At 46.1% G+C, this 23,300-nt stretch overlaps 2 long non-coding RNA genes across 2 annotated transcripts; both read left to right on the plus strand.

The window, feature by feature from the left end:
• The first annotated feature begins 12,187 nt into the window (after nucleotides 1-12,187).
• LOC134987144 (uncharacterized) lies at nucleotides 12,188-13,608 on the plus strand. Its single transcript, XR_010192873.1, has 4 exons — nucleotides 12,188-12,553; nucleotides 12,635-12,810; nucleotides 13,084-13,211; nucleotides 13,485-13,608. It is a non-coding gene; the product is annotated as an uncharacterized LOC134987144 (long non-coding RNA).
• A 7,782-nt stretch (nucleotides 13,609-21,390) lies between these two features.
• On the plus strand, nucleotides 21,391-22,296 carry LOC134987155 (uncharacterized). The gene is made up of 3 exons (XR_010192884.1): nucleotides 21,391-21,478; nucleotides 21,752-21,879; nucleotides 22,153-22,296. It is a non-coding gene; the product is annotated as an uncharacterized LOC134987155 (long non-coding RNA).
• The last annotated feature ends 1,004 nt before the right edge of the window (nucleotides 22,297-23,300 follow it).

A 23,300-nucleotide genomic window follows, 5' to 3' on the forward strand; every position in this document is an offset into this window, starting at 1 on the left:
ACCAGGCCGCTAAAGGTAATAGGATTCTTGCTCATATCAAATGAAAAATTCCCGTCAGTCACCTTTACGGTCTATTTGGACACTGGTGCGCTGCATCTCCTCTGAATGAAAATGTTTGTCAACAAACAATACAACAGTACAAGACAGAACAAGAAAAAGGTTGTGTGGGACTAAGGGCTAGATGCATCATCGCTTGGAGAAAGAAAAAGTGCCAGCCAATCAGGTCCTAACTACCATGTCACAGGCTGTGTTTGAAAAATGTCAGTTAGGAGCTGATTGGCTGGTACTACTTCACTCTCCATTTTATCTCTTCTCAAGCGATGATGCAACTGGCCCTGAGAATCCAAAATGGAAGACTTCCTGTCAGAGCGAGAATAAGAACTCACCTTTCCTGATTGGACCCATTATTCATAACAAAGAATGCACCTGTCAGTCTCCTCACAAATCTCAAAATAACTCCCAACCCGACCTCTCCACTCTTCACAAGATCTATGTCTCTCATTCACACTCATTACTTGCTCCCAGGCACGATTGCAGGACTTTCTTCGGGCTGCACCCACTCTGTGGAATGCCCTACCATGCACAATAAGACTCTCCACTAGTCTCCAAATCTTCAAGCGTTCCCTGAAAACTCACCTCTTCAGGCAAGCGTATCACATTCCAGAACCGCTCACTCAACCTTCATAAGCTTTCCTATCCGATTATATCCCCACTGCACAGTCCGCACATATCCTCCACATATTTTCTCTTTCTTCACTTTCAATTCCTTATGACCAGGGTTCATCATTGCTGTGATGTGATATCATGCAACCCACCAAGAACCTTTGCAATCCAGTGGACAAATATGCAATAGATAGCACCTATCCTTGTGTATCAATGCCTATTTCCCTATAGATTGTAAGCTTTCGAGCAGAGCCTTCCTACCTCTATGACGGTTTGTTTATTACCCAGTTTTGTTGTATCATCGTGTCCAATTGTAAAGTGCAACGGAATTGGCTGCACTATATAAGAAACTGTTAATAAATAAATAAATCATAACCCCACAGTTTTCAGCAACTCAAAAGCACACACTAAGGGCCCTTAATGTGTATCTGGCACCTACACATAATAGAAGCAGCCATTTTGTGCAGCCTACATATTCAGCAAGAGCTCCGGACTTCGTCGAGGCGAGAGGCACTTCAGTGCACTCATTGCAAATTAATGACATCACTGCCTATTAGTTCAGCCCGCAGCGTGGCTGCTGTGTAGGGGACGCCTGTGATCTCAGGACACTGGTTATCCGTAATGACAATACATCTTCAGCATAATGCAGAACAAAATCTAAATCTGTAAAGAATGTAGTGTAACTAATTACAGCAGGCTCAGATAACTGACAGGATACAACTGGAGATGGAAAGAGGCTTTTTCTTTATTAAAGGCTGCCACTTGTATACTAAATCTGTCTGAAATTCATCTTCCTGACAATTCTGATCTTCCTACTCGTTGGAGTATTTGACACCATCAAAGTATTTTGAAACAAAAAAACTTCTAAGACATTCACTCAAGATGGATTTTGTGCAAAAATATTTTGACATGCATTCACCAGGAAGAAGAAGAAAAAAACACAACAATCCGGCATTACGAGGCGACAATTAAAATCTAACAATCACAACACCTGCGATGTTTAATCTTCCCTGCAGTCAAAATGCAAGTATAACAGAATCTCAACCCAGATGTGAACAAGTGGGAACATTCTGCGGTTGTAGAGCATTTGGATGAGTGCATAATGTTACAGATCTAACGCTGGGCGCTGGCCCTACCTCTCATTTGGCTATAAATGCACAAATTAGCCCGAGGCAGGAGACACGAAAGACAGGGCAGAGCACTGATGCTAGCGTTCCCACAAACTGATAAATGTTTAACAAAAATAACCTGATTTATATGTGTAATAATAACACATAGCGATTTCATCCCAGCATTTAAAAAATATGATTTGCAACTAGCGTTCGCTGTTTGTGTGATATGGAAACACATTATTCATTTTGGAAAATTGATTAATCAGTATATTATTGTGCTGTTTTATGGTTCCTGTCGCCTTAATGACTGTTTTCTGTGACTCACAATATGATTTTATTGGGGGCAGTCACACTTTAAGCCATAATATAGGATATGAAATATGCCGCCCGTGTCAGTGATGAATGATGTGTAGATGTGCCGACCAATCAAATGTCAAAAACAAAATATGTTCTGCGATATGTGAAAATGTTCTTTTCTAGAGAAGCGTGCAGCATATGTATCATTATTCCAGCAAGCATCTTATTGTTTGCATTCATCATATTTTAATCTTAAATTAACTTTAGTGACATAGGGGGTAATTCTGACCTGATTGCGGCTGTGCGTTTTCGCACAGCGGGCGATCAGGTCTGTACTGCGCATGCACCGCAATGCACCGGCGCGTCGGATGGCTTCACCGGGTATCAGTGCATAGCGAAGAGATGGTGCGAAAAAAGCAATCGCACGGGCGATAGCGAGGTGATTGACAGGAAGAGGCCATTTGTGGGTGGCAACCGACCATTTTGTAGGAGTGTCCAGGAAAACGCAGGAGGGACCAGGCGTTTGGAGGGAGGGTTTCTGACGTCAGCTCCGGCCCTGATCATCGCAGCGGCTGAGTAAGTCCTGGGCTGAGCAGAGACTGCACAAACTCATGTTTGTGCAGGTCTCCAACAAATGCGATTGCACACCTGCATACAGCAAATACCCTCCCCCTGTAGGCGGCGACTACCTGATTGCAGGGATGCAAAAAACGCACCCTAGCGATCAGGTCTGAATTCCCCCCATAATGCAGCTAGAATTCCTTTTATACATACCTAGGGGAGTATCCAATTAGCTGCGATAGTGCCGCAGCCGTGAAAAACATATATTTTTTTTTATTACCATGTCATGGCACTTATGGTGGAAAAAGCAGTCACTTTGGTTTTTGAGGCAGGCGAAACCAATCTCCGATAAGTGCTGGCATTGGGGGATAAGCGCCAGCAATTGGGGCTAATAGAATAGCCGACTGGCATATCAACTAGTCGCTGTAAATTACTGCTTCTAATTAGATACCCAAGATTACAATCACAATTTTGTTAATTATGTGAATACTGGGGAAATGTTTAGATCTTTTTGCTAGTCACGTGATCTGTACATAAGACAGCTGTATATGTCACCCCTGACCTTCTTTCCGGTACCTTGATAAGGCTAAATAAGCTACCTAGCCAATTAGTGTGTAAAACATGTATTCTTTTATCATACAGCAACATACACAACACATAGAGTTAGCAAAATCTGAACAGATACCGGGTACTCATCACATATCAAGTTACACACTCCTTTATTTCACCAATGTCACCCTGCCTTTTTGATGCGCAGTTCCCACTGCTAAGATATACTCTTCATATATCTATGTAGTGGGGACAGAGCTTGGAACATACAGTAAGAAAGTTCATAGAGGCTACATGCTACTCGTGTGGCCAAACATTCACTACTCTGCGGTTAGTCAAACCGGAGCCATAGTCCTGTTAGCTGTATCCAGGACAGAGACTCCTGATATGCGCCTGCATCTATTTAACCCCTATCATGTTCTTACTTATCAATGCCTGCTCATGGATCTTCCCTAGTACTCAGCTCACTTGAATGCATGTGGCTCCAGCATGTCTGCTAAAGCATGATGCGATTCAGTGGGATGTCTGCTGCCTTTGTATACATGCAACAGTCCCATTGGTGCTGCAAGCCGTTTTGTCCTGAGGTAAGGGGGCTGAAGTTCCCCTGAAATGTTGACTTTGGGTATATATAGTTAAAACAATACAATACATTCAATGTTAAACAGTTTGGAAAAGTGTTTAAGTTCACTGTTGCTAAAGTGACAACTAAGACCCACTAGTCATGGAAGTTTAAAATAATGCTAGTAAGGGAAGGTATGTAAGATGATGCATAAGAGGCCAGGCGCCTATTCCACTCACAGATAATTGGATTTTATATTCCCAAAAGCAAAACATACCGTAAAATCTAACTGAGCAAATATGAAAATCATATTGTGCACTAAAGCAAATTTCTAACTGCAAAGAATTGTGAGAGGAGCTACAAAGACCTCAGAACGTGTAAGAATCCAATTGTGGCTGTAAAAATAATCTACTTAGTGTTTTTCTGTTTAGCAACCCTAAATGGCTGTCTAGCTGAACTACTGGAGTGGATGAGCGCCAGTTGGCTGCGACTGAACCCGGATAAAACAGAGGTCCTTATGATACGACCGCAACATCAAAGGACAAGACTGCAGCATAGCCAACCAACTGGACTTACACTCGGGGATTCAGAATTACAGACCAGTGATCGTGTGCGGAATCTTGGCGTTGTCCTGGATGGTGGCTTGACACTTAAACATCAGATATCAGCCACAATCAAATCCTCATTCTTTCACCTGAGGAACATAGCCAGAATCAAGCACTTAATTCCCTCAGGTGATATGCCAAAAGTCATACATGCATTTGTATCATCTCGTTTAGACTACTGTAATGCCCTCTACCTTGGTCTACCAGCAAAAGAATTGCAGCGCTTACAGCTGGTGCAAAACACAGCTGCCAGGCTATTAACCAACCAGCCCCGTTCTAGCCACATAACACCCATCCTCTACTCCCTTCACTGGCTGCCTGTACGATGGCGAATCATCTTCAAGATTGGCTTACTGAGTTTCAAAGCATTACATGACCAAGGCCCAAGGTACCTGAAACAGCTTCTGACCCCATACTGCCCCACTCGATTACTGCGATCTGTAGATGAAGGACTTTTAGCAGTACCTAGAATCTACCGTAATTCATCTGGGGGTCGAGCTTTTAGTCATGCGGCTCCGACTCTATGGAACTCACTTCCCCGCACAGTGCGAGAGGCCCCAACTATAGAATCCTTCAAAAGTGGACTCAAGACTTTTCTGTTTACTCAAGCATTTCCATAATGTCCCTTTTAGTATCTTCATGCTTCTGTATTTTATGAAAATGTACTTCATTATTTTCTGTACTATATTATGCTATGTATCTGTTAAGCGCCTTGGGTCCTATTGGAGAAAGAGCGCTATATAAATAAAATTATTATTATTATTATTATTATCATCTATTTTTATTGTTTCAATGCCCCTTTCTTTGAGTGAATCTCTCTGTGATGGTTTAAAAGTTTTCTGTTATCACTGTGATCCAGTGACATTACCTGTCATACTCGAGAGTTTTGACTATAAAAATGATTAGAATAATACATAGTTGAAATTTATAACTTATAAAGATAATTTTAGTACTATTCTAATAATTTTTATAGTCATAACTCCCCAAATTTGCAGCGCTCGGCTGGAAATACAGGAACTGTCAGGGAGAGAGCAGAGGTGAGGCAGCTGTGAGGTCCGCCTCCCCTCTGTGATAGTCAGACACTGCCTGGAGCTGGTGTCGGGGCCGCACTGTGCCCTATAAAACTGCAAAACTCATCACAAGGGTGGGGCAGCTATCAGATCTGCCTTACGGAGGGGGCATGGCTTGATGCAATGTGTCAGGTGACCTATCCAGGAAGTTTCCCAGCACCCAACCAGGAGCAGCCAACCTGAAGAAGAAGCTGATGATCAAGACAGCTAAAATGCAGGGGAACATGCTGGTGAGTGGCTGCTGGGGCTGGACAAGCGGGGACAGTGCAGGGGTTTCTGTATTTGCAAGTACCTGGTATACTCTCTAGGGCAAGTGTGAAATTTCAATGTTTGTATCACGAGTAAGAACCTAGAGGACAAAAGGTGTAGTGCAGCATAGTGGGTTTTAAAAACTTTATAGTGCTCTCTGCCCGACCTTGTGTGGCCAGTCTTATTTTTTACCTACAACTCTCTACAACAAACTTTTCATGTTATTAGTTGAAATTGTGAATTATATACACAATGTATGGGCAGAATTCAATTGTATTTCCGTCGGCAGCCACTAGATGGTGCCCAAACAGAGCTATTCAACTGTAGCTCCGTTCGGGCGCGGTGGATGCCGGTGTCTGCATTGCAGCTTGCATTCCCCAGGGGAGGCAAGTTGAAATACACAAAAGTAACATGTTTAGGCGCCCAAATGGCACTTTTCGCAATTGCACCCAGCACTTTGGTCGGGTTTAGCTGCTTTACGCGGCTAAACCTGACTTCTATGGGCGCGATAAGCACGATAAAGACAATTTACTATCATCCCTGCGATCTTACGTCATTTTAGATGGGAGATCAGGTGCAATAGTCAATTGAATTCTGCCTTATGTGTGTGTAAATCTGGCTCTGATACTAGCCAATGCCTCCTCCCCAGCCACTGACCTCACCGCACCTCACTGCTTCAGCCACTCTGAAGAACTAGATTAAAAATGTTAAGCATGACAAACATAGGTCCTACAATATTTAAACCAATCATTTTCATTTTCAGCTTGTACATGTCCCCTGAGTATATTTGTTCTTATTCACATGCTCTATTCACGTCATCTGTTTTGTAACAATTCTTATTTTTTCTAATTACCCTTAATTTGAGTACTAATAATAGTAATTTCAAGTTTTGACATGCAATAAAAAAGAACATAAATGGTGCCTTACTCTCAATGTACCCCGAATCTAAAAAGACAATTATTTGGCAACTCAACGATTGATGATGAACTTCCAGTAACCAACAAACCTTGTAACCCTAAAATTAGGAGTGCAGGTGTCTTTAAAAATGCTTCACCATTCAACACTTTCATCTTTCCCTTTAAACTATGACCAATTATCCTTGCCTTGGGAAAGATAAGCAAGGACAATTAAGTACTGTACATTTTGGAAGGCCTCATTATACAAATTTAAATTTCTCTAATTTGATCTGTGTTTCATCATGTAACATACAGTTTGACACTGGTGTAAAGCAAGGATGGTGTAAAGGGAGGGGGTACTTTAATATGTTCTTTATAACTGTTTCATATATTGATAAGAGTGGGTCTCTTTATAATATACTGCTGTACTGAATAAGTCCCTCTCTTCTATCCTTCTGTGTGTTCAGTCTGCTGTGTGTCATGAGGAAGGGAGTCTGAGAGTGGTACGGGGTGTTAGGGTGGATTAAAGCTGAGTAAATGCTACACAATTTGCCATTCCATAATGGTACCTGTGACCAGGGGTGTAGCGAGGGTGGCTCCAGTGGAGCGCGAGCTCCGGGTGCTGAACAAGTTAGAGGGCGCGCTGCCGCCCCTCACCTTCTCCCCCTTCCCGTGGGCCACAGTACTGCCCTCGCTGCTGCAGCACCTCTCTCTTTCCTGGAAGCTGCAGCACATGTCCCTACTTCAGATTTTGCAGCAGCTCTCTCTCTGCTCTAGCTGCTGCAGAACCTCTTTCTGCCCCAGCTTCTGCAGAACCTCTCTGTGCCCCAGCTGCTGTAGCACCTCTCTCTGCCCAAGCACTTCTTTTCACATTGATGCTGCAGCACCTATGTCTGCCGCAGCTGCTACTGCTGCAGCACTTCTCTCTGCAGTACCTCTTTCTGCCCCGGCTGCTGCAGCACCTCTCTCTGCCCCGGCTGCTGCAGCACCTCTCTCTGCTCTAGCTGCTGCTGCAGCACCTCTCTGCAATAGAAGATGAAGCGCCTCACTCTGTCTCTCAAGCTGCTGCAGCACCTGTTCTTCACAAGGTCTAGAACCGGTACTGTCACCAATTTAGGATTTTTAAATATTGTTTGTTTTCAAATGTAACATGCCACCACATCTTACCTAGGCCCCCAATTCAGTACAGGGGAGGGGGGCGCCAAAACTTACTCTTGCTCCGGGGCACCATGGTGCCTAGCTACACCTCTGCCTGTGACCACTCTACACGATCATTCTGTAGTGTGTACACACAATTCATTGTTCAATGAATTGCGTGGTCGCATCTGCTTATCTAATGTGCTGCATATCCAGGGCCATAACTAGAGGTCTGTCTGCAAGTGATGTCATTGCACAGAGCGCAAGGGCTGTGGGGGCGACATCATCACTGAAACACGGCCCTTGCTTCTGTCTAGCATGGTGCCTGGATTGGCACCCTGCAGCCAGTATCGCCGCTGCATTGCTTTGGGCACTCCTGGCAGGCAGCCTGCAGTCTGTGCAGCTGCTCAGAGCGTCCGCAGGATGCTCCAAGCAGTGCTGCAATTCCCGCTGCCAGTGGCTCCTTACCCCTCTGTGCGACATCATGCACATAGGGGTTGGGGCTGGAAAAAAACATATTGATTGAACGTCAGACACCATCATCTATGCGACATAGGGGCTAATTCAGACCTGATCGGTGCTGTGAGTGTTCGCTCAGCAGCGATCAGGCCTGAAATGCACATGCGCCGGTGCCGCAGTGCACCGGCACATACCAGACAGCTGACGGCTGTCTTAGCCCTGCGATCGCCTCTGCCTGATTGACAGGCAGAGGCGGTCGCTGGGTGGGAGGGGGCGAGCCGGCGGCGTTCAGCCGCCGTTTATGGAGCACAGTCCGGGCAACGCAGGCGTGCCTGGACATGCATCCACTGCGACCCGGGCTGCGTCGAGTAGCTTCCTGCCAGCGCACAAGAGCTGGGAGCTACTCCTACAGTACAAAAGCAGCACAATGCTTTTGTACTTGTGAGGGGGGGGGGGGGGTGGGTCGTCCCTGACATCCGGGGCGGACTAGCCCTGTGCTGGTCAGAGAAGCTGATCGTAGATGTGCTAAATTTAGCACTTCTATGATCAGGTCTGAATCCCCCCCACAGTGGACAGTAAAATTACTCTGTTTGTACTGTACTGTATACTGTGAAAGTAACAAAATTATTGACAAAGCCACTATCAAGACCCAAGCTTCAACAATTCAGAACAAAGAAGGGACAAGCTCTCATATATGTTATGATAACTACTGGACTCTATGTTATGTCATTTAATATAACTCTCTTGCTCTAGGTCAAGGACTAGGGGTGTGCATGTGGTGCCATCACAAAGTGCCCAGGGACTTGGAGACAGGACCACTGCTGTCCATGGCGCCTGCATGCAGGGTGCCTGGATTGGAATCCTACAGCCAGTAACATTACTATAGAGCCACACAGAGCATCCAAGGGATGGTGCCCTGCAGCCATGGGAGCTACATGAAGAGTTCTTAGAATACTCTGGGCAGTGCTCTTCTTCCCGATATTGGTGGCCCCGCCCCTTGGTGTGACATCATGATGTCACAGGTTTAAGGGATGGCACAGGGTGAACTGTCGCCCTGTTATGTAAGGTAAGGTGTAGATTGTAGGGAACTAGAAAATGACAGTAAACCAATATGTGTTGTTGATGTAACATAAGAAGCAGCTTGTAAGTTTTACTCGTTATCAAAAATATCTTCCTTAATTTCCACATGTCCAGGCAACGTCCCGAATTATCTGCTAGCGTTTAAATACTACATGTTGATACAATTTCGCTCAGAATAAAAGATCCCTGCTTATTATTATATTAAAGATTTAGCTGATTTGGTTGACTGCTTTGATTGTCTGGTAATATAATTCAGCAAGTTCCATCATGCTGCTCTTCTGATCATCTACAGTAATCCTGTTTTTATCAGTCTGTATGCACACGCTGTGTTGTGACTAATCCTGACCTGTGAATAACACTGACTACCATAGGATCACTACTATTTATTGTATAACAGCTTGGGTAGTGTTCTGATTGCCGGCATTCATAATTTATTTATTTTTAATTCCAAGGGATTCCATTTTATTTTTTTTAAGGAAAAATTGAAAAGTTGCACTATAACTAACCCCAGTAACACATAAATGATAAATATTTACAGTTCATTTATAATGTACATTCATCTTGACTTAAAGAAGTTGTCCTTCCTCCAGCCGATGATAGTGCTGAATGTCATTGGCAGGGGGTCTAGTATGGTTTGCCGGCGGTCGGGGTCCCCGCAACCAGCATACCGGCGCTGGAATCCCGACCGCCGGCATACCAGCAGCTGGGCGAGCGCAAATGAGCCTCTTGCAGGCTCGCTGCGCTCGCCGCACTGCTGGCATGGTGGTGCGCTACACGCGCCACGCTACCTATTCTCCCTCCAGGGGGGTCGTGGACCCCCAAGAGGGAGAAAAGATGTCAGGATGCCGGTGCCGGTATGGTGGTCACCGGAAGGCCAGCCGCCAGCAACCTGAAGACCACCCATTGGCTGGTAGACATCAAAACCAGAAGTTCTTTTCTGAAGATGGCATATAATTGTATAGGGAGCATCATGTGATTGCATCATATTCAATTATGTGACACTCTATTAGATCCGGAACACCCTCTAGTCAGAGGAGGCTTAAGAGAAGTGGGGACCCGTGAGCATCCTCTGTACGTGTCCCCTCCTCACTCATGTCACAGTTGAGAGTAGACTCTGGCTTGGTATCAGAGTCTTCAGTGCATGCGCTGGTCTCCGGGAACCTGGTACCATGTTCCGGTGACTTCCCTACTGCACATGTACCAGGTAGTTGGCAGTTGGTGTGGCTCCCCTATTTGTATTTTGGACTGTGCTGCAGCACCACCTCTGCAACTGCCACCGGCAATGAAGTCCAGGAACAGAGCATTTTGGGATAGATGTATCAGTGGCGTAAGTTTGTCCCAGTTGCCCGGAGGCAAGAAAATATTGGTGACACCCCCATATATATATATATATATATATATATGTGTGTGTATACTGTATATATTTGCTCCTACATAGCAAGCCTGCAGATTCCGACTATGGGGTATATGCAATTGCAGGCGAATTCCAGAAAAAGTCGAATTCCGGAACTTTTTCGCCTCAAAAAAACAATTCGCCTATGCAGTACAGTACTTTATCGCAAAAAAACGGACATTCAAAATTCGACTTTTGGCAATTCGACTTTTTTCGCATTCGACTTTTCTGCAATGGTACAGATGCTGCAATTCGCCCAAAGCATATTCAATTCAAGTTTGGAAATTCGCCTGCAGTGCTTTTCGACCGCAAATTCGCCTATTTCAGTCCGCCTCAGTTGACTGGCGGGATCTAAAAAAAAATTTTTAGTACATGTTTTTTTTGGATATTTGAGGATTGCTAGTAGCATATCTATTTATATTTGAAAGGATTATCTACTTGGTTTGTCTTTTTTTGCTTCACAAGTATTATTTAATTGATTTTTTAAAGGAATATTTTTTTCTTCAATCTCCTGAGGGAAATTTACCCATGATTCCACAGTTTTTCCCAGGATACACTTCTGCAAAGCCCCTCCTATCTCCTCACTCCCAGGTTTGAGACTACAGGGAGAAGGAGCCATTTTACAGTCAGCTCTGTGGAATCGTTTTTTTAGGAAAATTCCTGCGTTTTAAAACACATTCCTATTTTTGTACTGACTACAATGATGGAGCCTTTTTCTGACCAGATTGTGATGTTCATGCTGGCTGCAAGCATGATGGAGGAAGAAAGTGCTGATGAACATCAGGATCCAGGTCAGCAAATGTCTGCATTGGGTGAGCCAGTATTGCGGGTTTCATTTCCACGTCCACGCCAGTATCGCACTAGGCGTGAACTGGAGGATCTCAGCGAGTTCGAGGTGATACAAAATTATCGCTTATTGACTCGCGACATATATTCGCTGTACGCTCTGTTGGAGGCCGACTTGGAACCTCGGGCACGGACAAATCGTGCAATCAGCGGTTTTCAGAAACTGCTGGGGACGTTACATTTTTTGGCGTCAGGCACATTCCAGCCTACACTGTCTCAAACATGCGGTTTTTCACAGTCGACACTGTCGCGCTGTATAACCCAGGTCATTAGGGCTTTCCGCAAATTGACGATCCAGTACATCACATTTCCAGAGACGGACAGCGAATGTCGTGAGATCAAATTAGGCTTTTTCAACAAATACAAATTTCCCAATGTGCTGGGCGCGATTGACTGTAGCCACGTGCAGATCAGACCGCCACGGAATTCAGAGGAATGTTTTCGGAACCGAAAACAGTTCCATTCCCTGAACGTGCAGGCGGTCTGTGATGTAAACATGAGATTTTTGAACATTTTTGTGGGATTTCCTGGATCATCTCACGACTCCTTCATCCTAAGCCAGTCATCGCTGTTTGACAAGTTTGAAACAGGAAACATGCCTGGTGGCTGGCTGTTAGGTATGTATTTTCATTTTTTTATTTTTTTATTATTATTTTTTTTATTATTTTTTACAAGTACCTAACATTTTTTTTATATTTTCTATAGGCGATGCGTGTTATCCAAACAAACCGTGGCTGTTGACCCCATTGTCTAATCCTGTTGGTAGAGCAGAAAAACGTTACCAAGAGACACACATTGCATCGAGGGGAGTAATTGAGCGTGCCTTCGGTGTACTTAAAAGCCGGTTTCGATGTTTAGACACTTCCGGCGGTGCTCTTTTGTACTCACCGTCGAAGGTTTGCGGCATGGTAAATGCATGTTGTATTTTACACAACATATGTGTCGCAAACCGTTTGCCGGTGACTCTTCGTCGCAGTGCTTTCCGACGCGGGAACCGGTCTTCTGCTCTACCGGTGGGTATGGACGAAGGAGAGGATTCCCGGCGGACATTGATCCAAAATTATTTTGCAGTTGCCTGTGAGTATACTGACATTTGTATTATCGTGTAAACTGACATTGGAATATTTTTAAAAAAACCTCTTCATTTATGTATTTCAGAGTTTTACATCCTGTTGATGTATATCCCCAGGCCATGTTTGTACAGTTCGTTACCCCGTTTTATCCTGTTGTTGGGTTCCCGCAAATATTTGATCCTTTTATCCAACTCTACCATGGGTGAACCTACTGGTGATGTGGACCTGACCCTCCGCCATGTAGCAGACAACCCCCCTCAGGTGAGATGTATTAACCAAAACTCCCTTGTCCAAAATCACCCCGGCATGTCCAAAGTGCAGCCCTCCGGCATTTGCAAGACTGCACATCCAAACATTCCCTGAAACAGCAATGCTAGGGAATGTTTGGATGTGTAGTGATGCAAGTGCAGGAGGGTTGCATTTGGGCCGCTGCAACCCGCTTGTGTTGTGTGGACTGTTGTATGTACCTCTTTTTCCAGCCCCAGGGTGACACTATCACCCATATCTGGATGCTCAAACTTTTCTCTTCCACAGGTCCTGCGATGTATCTTCCCAAGTGGCGTGGATGTGAGGAGACACGACATTTCACCTGATGTTCCATGGGTGACCCTACTGGTGATGTGGACCTGACCCTCCGCCATGTAGCAGACAACCCCCCTCAGGTGAGATGTATTGACCAAAACTCCCTTGTCCAAAATCACCCCGGCATGTCCAAAGTGCAGCCCTCCGGCATTTGCAAGACTGCACATCCAAACATTCCCAGAAACAGCAATGCTAGGGAATGTTTGGATGTGTAGTGATGCAAGTGCAGGAGGGTTGCATTTGGGCCGCTGCAACCCGCTTGTGTTGTGTGGACTGTTGTATGTACCTCTTTTTCCAGCCCCAGGGTGACACTATCACCCATATCTGGATGCTCAAACTTTTCTCTTCCACAGGTCCTGCGATGTATCTTCCCAAGTGGCGTGGATGTGAGGAGACACGACATTTCACCTGATGTTCCATGGGTGACCCTACTGGTGAAGTGGACCTGACCCTCCGCAATGTAGCAGACAACCCCCCTCAGGTGAGATGTATTGACCAAAACTCCCTTGTCCAAAATCACCCCGGCATGTCCAAAGTGCAGCCCTCCGGCATTTGCAAGACTGCACATCCAAACATTCCCAGAAACAGCAATGCTAGGGAATGTTTGGATGTGTAGTGATGCAAGTGCAGGAGGGTTGCATTTGGGCCGCTGCAACCCGCTTGTGTTGTGTGGACTGTTGTATGTACCTCTTTTTCCAGCCCCAGGGTGACACTATCACCCATATCTGGATGCTCAAACTTTTCTCTTCCACAGGTCCTGCGATGTATCTTCCCAAGTGGCGTGGATGTGAGGAGACTAGTGATGAGCGCCTGAAATTTTTCGGGTTTTGTGTTTTGGTTTTGGGTTCGGTTCCGCGGCCGTGTTTTGGGTTCGACCGCGTTTTGGCAAAACCTCACCGAATTTTTTTTGTCGGATTCGGGTGTGTTTTGGATTCGGGTGTTTTTTTTAAAAAACACTAAAAAACAGCTTAAATCATAGAATTTGGGGGTCATTTTGATCCCATATTATTATTAACCTCAAAAACCATAATTTCCACTCATTTTCAGTCTATTCTGAATACCTCACACCTCACAATATTATTTTTAGTCCTAAAATTTGCACCAAGGTCGCTGGATGACTAAGCTAAGCGACCCTAGTGGCCGACACAAACACCTGGCCCATCTAGGAGTGGCACTGCAGTGTCACGCAGGATGTCCCTTCCAAAAAACCCTCCCCAAACAGCACATGACGCAAAGAAAAAAAGAGGCGCAATGAGGTAGCTGTGTGAGTAAGATTAGCGACCGTAGTGGCCGACACAAACACCGGGCCCATTTAGGAGTGGCACTGCAGTGTCACGCAGGATGTCCCTTCCAAAAAATCCTCCCCAAACAGCACATGACGCAAAGAAAAAAAGAGGCGCAATGAGGTAGCTGTGTGAGTAAGATTAGCGACCCTAGTGGTCGACACAAACACCGGGCCCATCTAGGAGTGGCACTGCAGTGTCACGCAGGATGGCCCTTCCAAAAAACACTCCCCAAACAGCACATGACGCAAAGAAAAAAAGAGGCGCAATGAGGTAGCTGACTGTGTGAGTAAGATAAGCGACCCTAGTGGCCGACACAAACACCGGGCCCATTTAGGAGTGGCACTGCAGTGTCACGCAGGATGTCCCTTCCAAAAAACCCTCCCCAAACAGCACATGACGCAAAGAAAAAAAGAGGCGCAATGAGGTAGCTGTGTGAGTAAGATTAGCGACCGTAGTGGCCGACACAAACACCGGGCCCATTTAGGAGTGGCACTGCAGTGTCACGCAGGATGTCCCTTCCAAAAAACCCTCCCCAAACAGCACATGACGCAAAGAAAAAAAGAGGCGCAATGAGGTAGCTGTGTGAGTAAGATTAGCGACCCTAGTGGCCGACACAAACACCGGGCCCATCTAGGAGTGGCACTGCAGTGTCACGCAGGATGGCCCTTCCAAAAAACCCTCCCCAAACAGCACATGACGCAAAGAAAAAAAGAGGCGCAATGAGGTAGCTGTGTGAGTAAGATTAGCGACCGTAGTGGCCGACACAAACACCGGGCCCATTTAGGAGTGGCACTGCAGTGTCACGTAGGATGTCCCTTCCAAAAAACCCTCCCCAAACAGCACATGACGCAAAGAAAAAAAGAGGCGCAATGAGGTAGCTGTGTGAGTAAGATTAGCGACCCTAGTGGCCGACACAAACACCGGGCCCATCTAGGAGTGGCACTGCAGTGTCACGCAGGATGGCCCTTCCAAAAAACCCTCCCCAAACAGCACATGACGCAAAGAAAAAAAGAGGCGCAATGAGGTAGCTGACTGTGTGAGTAAGATAAGCGACCCTAGTGGCCGACACAAACACCGGGCCCATTTAGGAGTGGCACTGCAGTGTCACGCAGGATGTCCCTTCCAAAAAACCCTCCCCAAACAGCACATGACGCAAAGAAAAAAAGAGGCGCAATGAGGTAGCTGACTGTGTGAGTAAGATAAGCGACCCTAGTGGCCGACACAAACACCGGGCCCATTTAGGAGTGGCACTGCAGTGTCACGCAGGATGTCCCTTCCAAAAAACCCTCCCCAAACAGCACATGACGCAAAGAAAAAGAAAAGAAAAAAGAGGTGCAAGATGGAATTGTCCTTGGGCCCTCCCACCCACCCTTATGTTGTATAAACAAAACAGGACATGCACACTTTAACCAACCCATCATTTCAGTGACAGGGTCTGCCACACGACTGTGACTGATATGACGGGTTGGTTTGGACCCCCCCCAAAAAAGAAGCAATTAATCTCTCCTTGCACAAACTGGCTCTACAGAGGCAAGATGTCCACCTCATCATCATCCTCCGATATATCACCGTGTACATCCCCCTCCTCACAGATTATCAATTCGTCCCCACTGGAATCCACCATCTCAGCTCCCTGTGTACTTTGTGGAGGCAATTGCTGCTGGTCAATGTCTCCGCGGAGGAATTGATTATAATTCATTTTAATGAACATCATCTTCTCCACATTTTCTGGATGTAACCTCGTACGCCGATTGCTGACAAGGTGAGCGGCGGCACTAAACACTCTTTCGGAGTACACACTTGTGGGAGGGCAACTTAGGTAGAATAAAGCCAGTTTGTGCAATGGCCTCCAAATTGCCTCTTTTTCCTGCCAGTATAAGTATGGACTGTGTGACGTGCCTACTTGGATGCGGTCACTCATATAATCCTCCACCATTCTTTCAATGGTGAGAGAATCATATGCAGTGACAGTAGACGACATGTCCGTAATCGTTGTCAGGTCCTCCAGTCCGGACCAGATGTCAGCATCAGCAGTCGCTCCAGACTGCCCTGCATCACCGCCAGCGGGTGGGCTCGGAATTCTGAGCCTTTTCCTCGCACCCCCAGTTGCGGGAGAATGTGAAGGAGGAGATGTTGACAGGTCGCGTTCCGCTTGACTTGACAATTTTCTCACCAGCAGGTCTTTCAACCCCAGCAGACTTGTGTCTGCCGGAAAGAGAGATCCAAGGTAGGCTTTAAATCTAGGATCGAGCATGGTGGCCAAAATGTAGTGCTCTGATTTCAACAGATTGACCACCCGTGAATCCTTGTTAAGCGAATTAAGGGCTCCATCCACAAGTCCCACATGCCTAGCGGAATCGCTCCGTGTTAGCTCCTCCTTCAATGTCTCCAGCTTCTTCTGCAAAAGCCTGATGAGGGGAATGACCTGACTCAGGCTGGCAGTGTCTGAACTGACTTCACGTGTGGCAAGTTCAAAGGGCAGCAGAACCTTGCACAACGTTGAAATCATTCTCCACTGCGCTTGAGACAGGTGCATTCCACCTCCTATATCGTGCTCAATTGTATAGGCTTGAATGGCCTTTTGCTGCTCCTCCAACCTCTGAAGCATATAGAGGGTTGAATTCCACCTCGTTACCACTTCTTGCTTCAGATGATGGCAGGGCAGGTTCAGTAGTTTTTGGTGGTGCTCCAGTCTTCTGTACGTGGTGCCTGTACGCCGAAAGTGTCCCGCAATTCTTCTGGCCACCGACAGCATCTCTTGCACGCCCCTGTCGTTTTTTAAATAATTCTGCACCACCAAATTCAAGGTATGTGCAAAACATGGGACGTGCTGGAATTTGCCCATATTTAATGCACACACAATATTGCTGGCGTTGTCCGATGCCACAAATCCACAGGAGAGTCCAATTGGGGTAAGCCATTCCGCGATGATCTTCCTCAGTTAGCGTAAGAGGTTTTCAGCTGTGTGCGTATTCTGGAAGGCGGTGATACAAAGCGTAGCCTGCCTAGGAAAGAGTTGGCGTTTGCGAGATGCTGCTACTGGTGCCGCCGCTGCTGTTCTTGCGGCGGGAGTCCATACATCTACCCAGTGGGCTGTCACAGTCATATAGTCCTGACCCTGCCCTGCTCCACTTGTCCACATGTCCGTGGTTAAGTGGACATTGGGTACAGCTGCATTTTTTAGGACACTGGTGACTCTTTTTCTGAGGTCTGGGTAAATTTTCGGTATCGCCTGCCTAGAGAAATGGAACCTAGATGGTATTTGGTACCGGGGACACAGTACCTCCAACAAGTCTCTAGTTGGCTCTGCAGTAATGATGGATACCGGAACCACGTTTCTCACCACCCAGGATGCCAAGGCCTCAGTTATCCGCTTTGCAGTAGGATGACTGCTGTGATATTTCATCTTCCTCGCAAAGGACTGTTGGACAGTCAATTGCTTGGTGGAAGTAGTAAAAGTGGTCTTACGACTTCCCCTCTGGGATGACCATCGACTCCCAGCAGCAACAACAGCAGCGCCAGCAGCAGTAGGCGTTACACGCAAGGATGCATCGGAGGAATCCCAGGCAGGAGAGGACTCGTCAGAATTGCCAGTGACATGGCCTGCAGGACTATTGGCATTCCTGGGGAAGGAGGAAATTGACACTGAGGGAGTTGGTGGGGTGGTTTGCGTGAGCTTGGTTACAAGAGGAAGGGATTTACTGGTCAGTGGACTGCTTCCGCTGTCACCCAAAGTTTTTGAACTTGTCACTGACTTATTATGAATGCGCTGCAGGTGACGTATAAGGGAGGATGTTCCGAGGTGGTTAACGTCCTTACCCCTACTTATTACAGCTTGACAAAGGGAACACACGGCTTGACACCTGTTGTCCGCATTTCTGTTGAAATACCTCCACACCGAAGAGCTGATTTTTTTGGTATTTTCACCAGGCATGTCAACGGCCATATTCCTCCCACGGACAACAGGTGTCTCCCCGGGTGCCTGACTTAAACAAACCACCTCACCATCAGAATCCTCCTGGTCAATTTCCTCCCCAGCGCCAGCAACACCCATATCCTCCTCATCCTGGTGTACTTCAACACTGACATCTTCAATCTGACTATCAGGAACTGGACTGCGGGTGCTCCTTCCAGCACTTGCAGGGGGCGTGCAAATGGTGGAAGGCGCATGCTCTTCACGTCCAGTGTTGGGAAGGTCAGGCATCGCAACCGACACAATTGGACTCTCCTTGTGGATTTGGGATTTCGAAGAACGCACAGTTCTTTGCGGTGCTACTGCTTTTGCCAGCTTGAGTCTTTTCATTTTTCTAGCGAGAGGCTGAGTGCCTCCATCCTCATGTGAAGCTGAACCACTAGCCATGAACATAGGCCAGGGCCTCAGCCGTTCCTTGCCACTCCGTGTGGTAAATGGCATATTGGCAAGTTTACGCTTCTCCTCCGACAATTTTATTTTAGGTTTTGGAGTCCTTTTTTTACTGATATTTGGTGTTTTGGATTTGACATGCTCTGTACTAGGACATTGGGCATCGGCCTTGGCAGACGACGTTGCTGGCATTTCATCGTCTCGGCCATGACTAGTGGCAGCAGCTTCAGCACGAGGTGGAAGTGGATCTTGATCTTTCCCTAATTTTGGAACCTCAACATTTTTGTTCTCCATATTTTAATAGGCACAACTAAAAGGCACCTCAGGTAAACAATGGAGATGGATGGATACTAGTATACAATTATGGACGGACTGCCGAGTGCCGACACAGAGGTAGCTACAGCCGTGAACTACCGTACTGTACTGTGTCTGCTGCTAATATAGACTGGTTGATAAAGAGATGTAGTAGTATGTATAAGTATAAAGAAGAAAGAAAAAAAAACCACGGGTAGGTGGTATACAATTATGGACGGACTGCCGAGTGCCGACACAGAGGTAGCTACAGCCGTGGACTACCGTACTGTACTGTGTCTGCTGCTAATATAGACTGGTTGATAAAGAGATGTAGTAGTATGTATAAGTATAAAGAAGAAAGAAAAAAAAACACGGGTAGGTGGTATACAATTATGGACGGACTGCCGAGTGCCGACACAGAGGTAGCTACAGCCGTGGACTACCGTACTGTACTGTGTCTGCTGCTAATATAGACTGGTTGATAAAGAGATGTAGTAGTATGTATAAGTATAAAGAAGAAAGAAAAAAAAACCACGGGTAGGTGGTATACAATTATGGACGGACTGCCGAGTGCCGACACAGAGGTAGCTACAGCCGTGGACTACCGTACTGTACTGTGTCTGCTGCTAATATAGACTGGTTGATAAAGAGATGTAGTAGTATGTATAAGTATAAAGAAGAAAGAAAAAAAAACCACGGGTAGGTGGTATACAATTATGGACGGACTGCCGAGTGCCGACACAGAGGTAGCTACAGCCGTGGACTACCGTACTGTACTGTGTCTGCTGCTAATATAGACTGGTTGATAAAGAGATGTAGTAGTATGTATAAGTATAAAGAAGAAAGAAAAAAAAACCACGGGTAGGTGGTATACAATTATGGACGGATTGCCGAGTGCCGACACAGAGGTAGCTACAGCCGTGAACTACCGTACTGTACTGTGTCTGCTGCTAATATAGACTGGTTGATAAAGAGATGTAGTAGTATGTATGTATAAAGAAGAAAGAAAAAAAAACCTCGGGTAGGTGGTATACAATTATGGACGGATTGCCGAGTGCCGACACAGAGGTAGCTGCAGCCGTGAACTACCGTACTGTACTGTGTCTGCTGCTAATATAGACTGGTTGATAAAGAGATGTAGTAGTATGTATGTATAAAGAAGAAAGAAAAAAAAACCACGGGTAGGTGGTATACAATTATGGACGGACTGCCGAGTGCCGACACAGAGGTAGCTACAGCCGTGGACTACCGTACTGTACTGTGTCTGCTGCTAATATAGACTGGTTGATAAAGAGATGTAGTAGTATGTATGTATAAAGAAGAAAGAAAAAAAAACCACGGGTAGGTGGTATACAATTATGGATGGACTGCCGAGTGCCGACACAGAGGTAGCTACAGCCGTGAACTACCGTACTGTGTCTGCTGCGACTGGATGATAAATAATGATATAAAAAATATATATATATCACTACTGCAGCCGGACAGGTATATATATTATATAATGACGGACCTGCTGGACACTGTCTGTCAGCAGAATGAGTTTTTTATAGAATAAAAAAAAAAACACCACACAAGTGAAGTCACACGACGAGTGTTTAACTTTTTCAGGCAATCACAATATAGTATACTACTAACTATACTGGTGGTCAGTGTGGTCAGGTCACTGGTCAGTCACACTGGCAGTGGCACTCCTGCAGCAAAAGTGTGCACTGTTTAATTTTAATATAATATGTACTCCTGGCTCCTGCTATAACCTATAACTGGCACTGCAGTGCTCCCCAGTCTCCCCCACAATTATAAGCTGTGTGAGCTGAGCACAGTCAGATATATATACATAGATGATGCAGCACACTGGGCTGAGCAGTGCACACAGATATGGTATGTGACTGAGTCACTGTGTGTATCGTTTTTTTCAGGCAGAGAACGGATATATTAAATAAAACTGCACTGTCTGGTGGTCACTGTGGTCAGTCACTAGTAAACTCTGCACTCTCTACACTTCTACAGTACTCCTAAGCTCCAGTAAATCAGGTCAATCTCTCTCTCTCTCTCTCTCTTCTAATCTAAATGGAGAGGACGCCAGCCACGTCCTCTCCCTATCAATCTCAATGCACGTGTGAAAATGGCGGCGACGCGCGGCTCCTTATATAGAATCCGAGTCTCGCGAGAATCCGACAGCGTCATGATGACGTTCGGGCGCGCTCGGGTTAACCGAGCAAGGCGGGAGGATCCGAGTCTGCTCGGACCCGTGAAAAAAACCATGAAGTTCGGGCGGGTTCGGATTCAGAGAAACCGAACCCGCTCATCTCTAGAGGAGACACGACATTTCACCTGATGTTCCATGGGTGACCCTACTGGTGAAGTGGACCTGACCCTCCGCCATGTAGCAGACAACCCCCCTCAGGTGAGATGTATTGACCAAAACTCCCTTGTCCAAAATCACCCCGGCATGTCCAAAGTGCAGCCCTCCGGCATTTGCAAGACTGCACATCCAAACATTCCCAGAAACAGCAATGCTAGGGAATGTTTGGATGTGTAGTGATGCAAGTGCAGGAGGGTTGCATTTGGGCCGCTGCAACCCGCTTGTGTTGTGTGGACTGTTGTATGTACCTCTTTTTCCAGCCCCAGGGTGACACTATCACCCATATCTGGATGCTCAAACTTTTCTCTTCCACAGGTCCTGCGATGTATCTTCCCAAGTGGCGTGGATGTGAGGAGACACGACATTTCACCTGATGTTCCATGGGTGACCCTACTGGTGAAGTGGACCTGACCCTCCGCCATGTAGCAGACAACCCCCCTCAGGTGAGATGTATTGACCAAAACTCCCTTGTCCAAAATCACCCCGGCATGTCCAAAGTGCAGCCCTCCGGCATTTGCAAGACTGCACATCCAAACATTCCCAGAAACAGCAATGCTAGGGAATGTTTGGATGTGTAGTGATGCAAGTGCAGGAGGGTTGCATTTGGGCCGCTGCAACCCGCTTGTGTTGTGTGGACTGTTGTATGTACCTCTTTTTCCAGCCCCAGGGTGACACTATCACCCATATCTGGAAGCTCATACTGTTCTCTTCCACAGGTCTTCCGGTGTATCCTTCCTAAGTGGTGTGGATATGAAGAGACAGTTCCCTTGATGTTCCCTGGGCAATCTACTTACGTACAATTCAAATGCATTACAAATTTTAATAAAAACCACAGGAAACTTCTATTTTTAAAAGTTTATTGAAGAAATTTTTTTAATAAAGTTTGAAAGTTAATTAAAACAAAAAAGTAGTTTGTTCTTCTTTACATTCTTTTCTTGTGTATATAGATATCTGTGGGGAAAAGAAAAAAAAGTATATTAAAGTAAAGACACACTAAACTCATGTTCATTTCTTTTCACTAAAAATTTGTGGAACAACACAGTCCAGCATGACCCATTGCTGGACTGTGTGGTTCTACAGAGGCATGCGGTTCAAAGTGAAAGAGTGGCGTCAGTGGTCAGCACTTTGACACGCTAACATTTGTGGAACAACACAGCCCAGCATGACCCATTGCTGGACTGTGTGGTTCTACAGAGGCATGCGGTTCAAAGTGAAAGAGTGGCGTCAGTGGTCAGCACTTTGACACGCTAACATTTGTGGAACAACACAGCCCAGCATGACCCATTGCTGGACTGTGTGGTTCTACAGAGGCATGCGGTTCAAAGTGAAAGAGTGGCGTCAGTGGTCAGCACTTTGACACGCTAACATTTGTGGAACAACACAGTCCAGCATGACCCATTGCTGGACTGTGTGGTTCTACAGAGGCATGCGGTTCAAAGTGAAAGAGTGGCGTCAGTGGTCAGCACTTTGACACGCTAACATTTGTGGAACAACACAGCCCAGCATGACCCATTGCTGGACTGTGTGGTTCTACAGAGGCATGCGGTTCAAAGTGAAAGAGTGGCGTCAGTGGTCAGCACTTTGACACGCTAACATTTGTGGAACAACACAGCCCAGCATGACCCATTGCTGGACTGTGTGGTTCTACAGAGGCATGCGGTTCAAAGTGAAAGAGTGGCGTCAGTGGTCAGCACTTTGACACGCTAACATTTGTGGAACAACACAGTCCAGCATGACCCATTGCTGGACTGTGTGGTTCTACAGAGGCATGCGGTTCAAAGTGAAAGAGTGGCGTCAGTGGTCAGCACTTTGACACGCTAACATTTGTGGAACAACACAGCCCAGCATGACCCATTGCTGGACT

This window comes from Pseudophryne corroboree, chromosome 2 (assembly GCF_028390025.1).
Source record: "Pseudophryne corroboree isolate aPseCor3 chromosome 2, aPseCor3.hap2, whole genome shotgun sequence".
NCBI classification, from domain to species: Eukaryota; Metazoa; Chordata; class Amphibia; order Anura; family Myobatrachidae; genus Pseudophryne; species Pseudophryne corroboree.